Raw genomic sequence first — 6,683 nt, 5'->3', positions numbered from 1 at the left:
CTCCCTTTTGTTCCCAAATATGAAGGAAAATCACTTCAATAATTAATCAATATTATATTTATTTTCTGATCATAAAAATAATATTTTAGAAGCATTTCAAAGTAATTAAGATGATTTGTAGGAAGAAAGAAGGCATAACACGTAGCCAGTTCACCTTAGAGTTAGGGAGATCCAGGCTAATTTCTGAATCTGACACATACTGAGTAAGAGACCATGAATAAGTTACTTCTCAGTTCAGTGTACCAGGCAACAATCTAAGACTCTGTTACAAATGAATCTCCATACGCATTGAAATCTATACCACTACCACCACACCCCAGTACACATACACACACACACACACGCACACACGCACGCACGCACGCATGCACACATGCATAGCTATTATTTTTAGTCATGCTATCAAAAAGAAGCCAACAATTAAGGCCAACTCTGGAAAGGTTACTGCTTTCATCTACAAGACTGCAATCTTTCAAGGCTTGACACAATCAGTATGGCATCATTTGTAAATGGGAACATGTGGAGGACTTTACTATTTATAGAAATTCTCTCTTCCACCTGACTTCTCTATTGGATCTCCTTCATGATAGTGATGAACACCTTTGGCAAATGTGCATATCCTGCTTGTATGACTCTCCTAATATTAATGATCTCATGTCATAGAGCAATGATTTCTCTGTTTTTTTTATAACTTTTAAGGAATCATGTATAATTTTAATACATTCATTGGAGAAACATCAAAACAATTTCTGAGATCTCAGACAGTTCAGTATTTGAGAATCAAACATAGATTATCAAGAATCTGTCCAAAAATCTGTTTTGAGGCTAAAACTCAAGGTAAAAATCCAATTAATTATTTTAATTTCTATCTCATTATTAATAACTTGTTTAACTGACCCAAAAAAGATTTTGAGATACCTTTAGACTCAGAATATTGCTATGATTATTTGTTGACTAACTTTATCCTTCAAAGCAGTCAATGCTCTCTGTCAAACTGGTTTTTGTATACAGACACAGCTTTAGACTCACATGATTTAGTTTAAAACCCTATTGGTTATGATTAGTTTATCACAGTTCTTTAAATCATAATCAAGGCAGCCATAGTTAGCAATTTAAACATTATCACTGGGTGACTTTTATAAAAGATAAGCTATAATTTTCTCCTTCAAATCTAGGTAAGTTTTTAGGTGGAGATAATTTGATGAGTGGAATAAAATGAAAGCTACCAGGAACCTTTCAATAACAACTTCCTTCCTCATAATCTTGTAATGCTCATGTTCCCTATATTATATCCTCTTTACAATATGTAAGTCTTAAAAACAAATAAGGTAGGAAGGTTTGATCATATAATATAATAATTATTTCTACATATAGCCACCCATTTTTGTTAGAACCATGATTTCTGATTTGATCTGCTTAGTTTGTCTTGTCTTCTAGGTACAGTTCTGATGTAGTTAAAAACATCCAATGATTTACAACTGGCACAAAACAGCTACTACCCCCTGGGCCATGCTGTAGCATGAACAGTGTGTCCTGGAAGCAGCACTTCACTTTAAGAAGGAGTAAAAAGCCAAGAAATAGTAACCAGGGTGAGTAGGCAGAAAAAGCAGAAGAACATCAAAAAATTCTTTGGGAGAAAGGTAGACCACAATACAACCTCAGAAGAAGAAGATAATAACAGGGTCAAAGCTCCAACATCCAAAGCTTCCAAGAAAAATATGAACTGGTCTCAGGCCATGGAAGCTCTCAAAAGGGACTTTGAAGAGAAAGTAGGAGAGATAGAACAAAGATATAGAGAAAGAGAGAAAGGAATGGAAAAAGAAATGAGACCAATGCAGGAAAGTCATGAGAAAAAAGCCACATGGAAAAGGAAATTAAAAAACTGTCTGATGAAAATAATTGCCTAATAATTAGGATTGAACAAATGGAAGCTAGTGACCTTATGAGAAATCAAGACATAGTAAAGCAAATCCAATTGAATGAAAAAATAGAAGGCAATGTGAAATATCTCCTTGGAAAAACAGTTGACCTGGAAAATAAATGTAGGAGAGATAATTTGAAAATCATTGGACTACCTGAAAACCATGACCAAAACAAGAGCTTAGACACCATTCTCCAAGAGATTGTGAAAGAAAATTTTCCTGATATTCTAGAAGCAGAAGCTAAAATAGAAATTGAAAGAATCCACTGATCACCTCCTGAAAGAGATCCCAAAAGGAAAACCTCCAGGAATATTATAGCCAAATTCCAGAACTCCCAGGTCAAGGAGAAAATATTGTAAGCCCCTAGAAAAAAGGAATTTAAATACTGTGGAGCTCCAATAAGGATAAAGCAAGATCTAGCAGTTTCTACATTAAAAGGAATGGAGGGCAGGGAATATGATATTCCAGAGGGCAAAGGAACTGGGACTACAGCCAAAAATCACATACCCAGCAAAAGTAAGCATCATCTTTCAGAGGAAAAAATGGAATTTCAATGAGAAAGGAGATTTTCAGGCATTTATTATGAAAATACCTGAACTAAATAGAAAATTTAATTTTCAAATAGAAGACCCTGGAGAAGCATAAAAAAAATAAACAGGAAAAAGACTTCATGAGGAATATTAAAAGATCAAACTGTTTATATTCCTATATGGGAAGATAATACTTCAAACTCATAAGACCCATCTCAGTAAGGAATTCACAGAGAACACAGATCTGAACTGAATATAAAGGGATGATATCTGTAAAGAATTTATGTTTTGTTTTTTGTGGGGTAGACAGGGTGGGGTGTCTTATGTCTGGGGCCAGATTTGGACTTGGGGCCTCCTGGGTCCAGGGCTGGTGCATTGTCCACTGTGCCACCTAACTAACTCATGATGACATCTTTAAAATAGGGTTGAGGTGTAGGAGAAATAGACTGGGGTAGGGGGAAGGGGAGAGATGCTCTGGGGAGAGGCTGTTCACATGAAGGAAATAAGAAAAAAGCTTATGGGGGGGAAGAGGGGGAAGGAATTGGGGAGTGAGTGAACCTTAATATCATCAGAATTGGCTCAAAGAAGGACTAACATACATACTCAAGTAGGTATAGTAATATATTTTTGTACTAAGGGAGGGGAGGGAGATAAGGATGGGAGGGAAGAAAGGAAGGATTGGGTGAGAGAGCAGTAAAAAGCAAAACACTTTCGAGGAAGGTAAAGATGTTCCACAGAACTGTGCAAGTATGACATTGAATTGCTTGATTTCATAGGAAGGGTTGAGAAGGGAGGGAGGAAGAAAATTTGGAACACAGAATTAGCTCAAAGACCTTAAACCCATCAGAGTGGGCTCATGGAGGGAATAACAGTCACACCCAGTTGGGAGGAGTAATCTATTTAACCCTACAGGAAAGTATGAGGGGAAGAGGATAAGTAAGGATGGGTGAAAAAAAGGGAGTGCAGAGTAGGGAAGGGGATAGTCAGAAGTAAAACACTTTTCAGGATGAATAGGTTAAAAGAAGATAGAAAATAGAGTAAATATCATGGGAACAGAATAGGAAGAAGGGAAATAGTTTTGATGATTGAATAAAATGGCAAAATGTATGGTACCTACTTTGCTGGGCTAATATGAAGAAAATTGTTTGTTAAGGTACTTTATTTAGGTTATGATGAACAGGATACTATCAGAAAAAATGAAGCAGAGTGAAATGTACTGTATACAAAATAACAGCAATAGTGTAAGTTGAACTTCTGGGAAGCATGTGGTTATTTTTAGCAAGGCAATGATCCAATATAACCCTGAAGGACTTATGAAAATGGCAACCCATCTACAGAGAAAGAAGTGATAATATCTGAAAATAGATGGAAATACATTTTTAGAAATGTTTTTTTCCTCTTAGACAATTCCTCTTTCTGAAGTTTTGGGGTTATTTTTTACTATTTTCTCTCACAACCTAGCTAATGTGGGAATGTTTTCCATGACTACTCATGTATAACTTATTTTGAAATGCTTGAGTTCTAGTGGGTGGGGGATGGCAATGGAGGAGGAACAGAAGTTGGAACACAAATTTTAAAAAAATTGATGTTAAAATTTGTTTTTACATATATTTTGGAAAATAAAATTCTATTCAATAAACAACAAAACAAAACAAAAAAACAGTTTTTATCCTGTTTTATGTACCATAGTAAGTTATGAACAGATCTATTTAACCAGCTTAATATAGTCACCCAATGTAAATCTGGACTGTATAAAGGAAGGCCTGATTGGAATTTCCATCCTATGAGTAGGTATTAAATCACTAATATTAATATTTTCCTATATATGCTATATTAGCAAGTTAACCTACCTGCTTAGTTATCTTTTTCAATATTATAATTATGTATTAATTATAGATCAACTGTTTGTCTATGAGAAATTTGCTTAATCACTCAGGTCACCAGAAAAACTTTGAAGATTATAAAGTTTAGGTGAATTGTCTAGGTTGCTACCTAGAGTCTGCTGGGTGGTATAGTGGATAGTATGATGAGCCTAGAGTCATTGAGTCACAAAGATCTGAGTCTGAATCCTACCTCTGACACTTACTAGCTTTGTAACCATGGGTAAGTTATTTAACCTTTGTGTTTCTTAATTTCCTCATGTTCTTTTTAAAAATATCAGCCTTAATTATCTGATTTAGAATTTTATTTTCTCAACTAACATGTAAAATTTAAATTTACCATCAATTTTTAAACTTCGTATTCCAAATTCTCTTCCTCCCTCACTCACCATTCTCTCTTAAGAACTCAAGTAATTCAATATAAGTTGTACATGTGTAATCGTGCAAAACATTTCCACATTAGTCAGGTTGTGAAAGAAAACAGACAAAAAAACTTTAGAAAAAGGAACTAACAAAAAACCTATGCTTCAATCTGTATTCAGATACCATCAGTTCTTTCTCTGTAGATGGATTGCATTTTTCATAAGTCCTTCAGAGTTGTATTGGACTATTGCATTGCTGAAAATAACCAAGTCATTCACAGCAGATCATTTTATAATATTGCTGTTATTTTGTATACAGTACATTTCACTTCACATCAGTTCACATAAATCTTTCCAGATTTCTCTGATAGCATCCTGTTCATCATTTCTTATAGCATAAAAGTGTTCTATCATATTCTCAGCCCACAATTTGTTCAGCCATTCCCCAATTGATGGGTGTCTTCCTAATTTCAAATTCAACTTTTTTTTTTAATCTCCTTTTAGATATGAAACTAGAAGTGGTAGTAGTGCTTGGGTCCTGGAGAGGCCATTCTGTAGTAGCTTGGCCTGAAGTTACCAAGGAATTTCCTGCTGTGATAATATCTGCAATCTAACTCTGGAATAGCATAGTTTCCATAAGACAAGTCACATCAGCCCAAGTGGATTGATATGTATTAAATATAGTCGTTAACTGTGAAATTACAGTTTTTGGATTTTGATCAAATCCAGGGATGATTTTCTTCCATGTGCTCCAATCTTTGGGGCTAAATGGACTGTATTTTATAAGCTGTACTGCTGCTCCCTTTCTGGTATATTCTATAACATCCTGAAGGGGAAGCAGTTTCTGCTGATCTGATTCTAAATATTGGTCAAGATCTGTTTCTGAACTCAGGTCATCTCCAGCAGAGGGAGCTGTCTTAGCATCTCTCTGAACATGTGGCCTAATATGGTCACACCCTTTTTTCTCTTTCTACATTTTTATTAGAAAATATCATGTCACAATATTGATAATAGAGGATAAAAATTATAATCACTAAGGCTATGGTTATACTATCACAGTAAGGTTCAAATTTAGTTGTAACGCTTTCAGTAACATTAGACATGTGCTCAGTGACGGGGACAGGATCTCCCACTCCATTATGCAAAAGATTTTGTCCTACATAGATGAGGAGAAATCCCCTAAGACTACAAGAAAATGCTGAGTAGGCCATCTGTTTGAACTTGGACATAATGTAGTCGCAAGATACTCAAATGAGTAAAAGCATGAGGAAAAAAAATATTCAATCATGGTGCCCTTTAAAATGGACTGGCTTTTCTCTTGAGGTAAGACTTTCAGAGGCTTTTAAAATAAGTGAGATTGGTTAAAAGCAGGAGGCAGTGGGGGAGGGATCCACCAGATTAGTTGGTTCGTGGCCAAGTAAGGAAGGGGTGGGTGGGATGGGTTAAAGAAATCCACCAGATTTATTAACTCTTGGCTTGGCTTGCCAAACTATAGGGGCCAAATTTAATATGGGGAGAGTTAATTGGGTGGCTTGCCATAATATTGGGGTTCAGAAAATCATGAGGGACCTCTAGGTCCAAAGTTTTCTCCCTTCCAAACTGCCTTTTTAGTTATTTCTCCCAGGCCAATAAGAAAGGAGATTAAGAGCCTCTTTTCCACAAATAAATTAGGTTTTATTAAGGGGAATAAAATATACAGCAAAGCTGAAATTAACTAAATCAAGGACAAGAGAAACAGGGAAAGAGAAAAATAGATAAGCTCCCTGTCCTCTAGCAAAGATTGACACAATCTCCAAACTTGCTTCCAGCTCAGTTAATTCAAAGAGCTGGACCCATTTTTATTAACTCACCACCTGGGGTCCATAGTTTCTATAGGAAACAGCTGAGCAGCCCCTCCGCAGTCTGCTCTCAGAAGCTGACCAACAGGAAAGAGGCATTCCCCTCACCAAGCATTACCTTTTCTACTTTTACTCTCCCTCCCCCAAAAGG

The sequence above is a fragment of the Dromiciops gliroides genome, chromosome 4 (genome assembly GCF_019393635.1).
Source record: "Dromiciops gliroides isolate mDroGli1 chromosome 4, mDroGli1.pri, whole genome shotgun sequence".
NCBI classification, from domain to species: domain Eukaryota; kingdom Metazoa; phylum Chordata; class Mammalia; order Microbiotheria; family Microbiotheriidae; genus Dromiciops; species Dromiciops gliroides.
Note: the sequence above shows the minus strand (reverse complement) of the source record.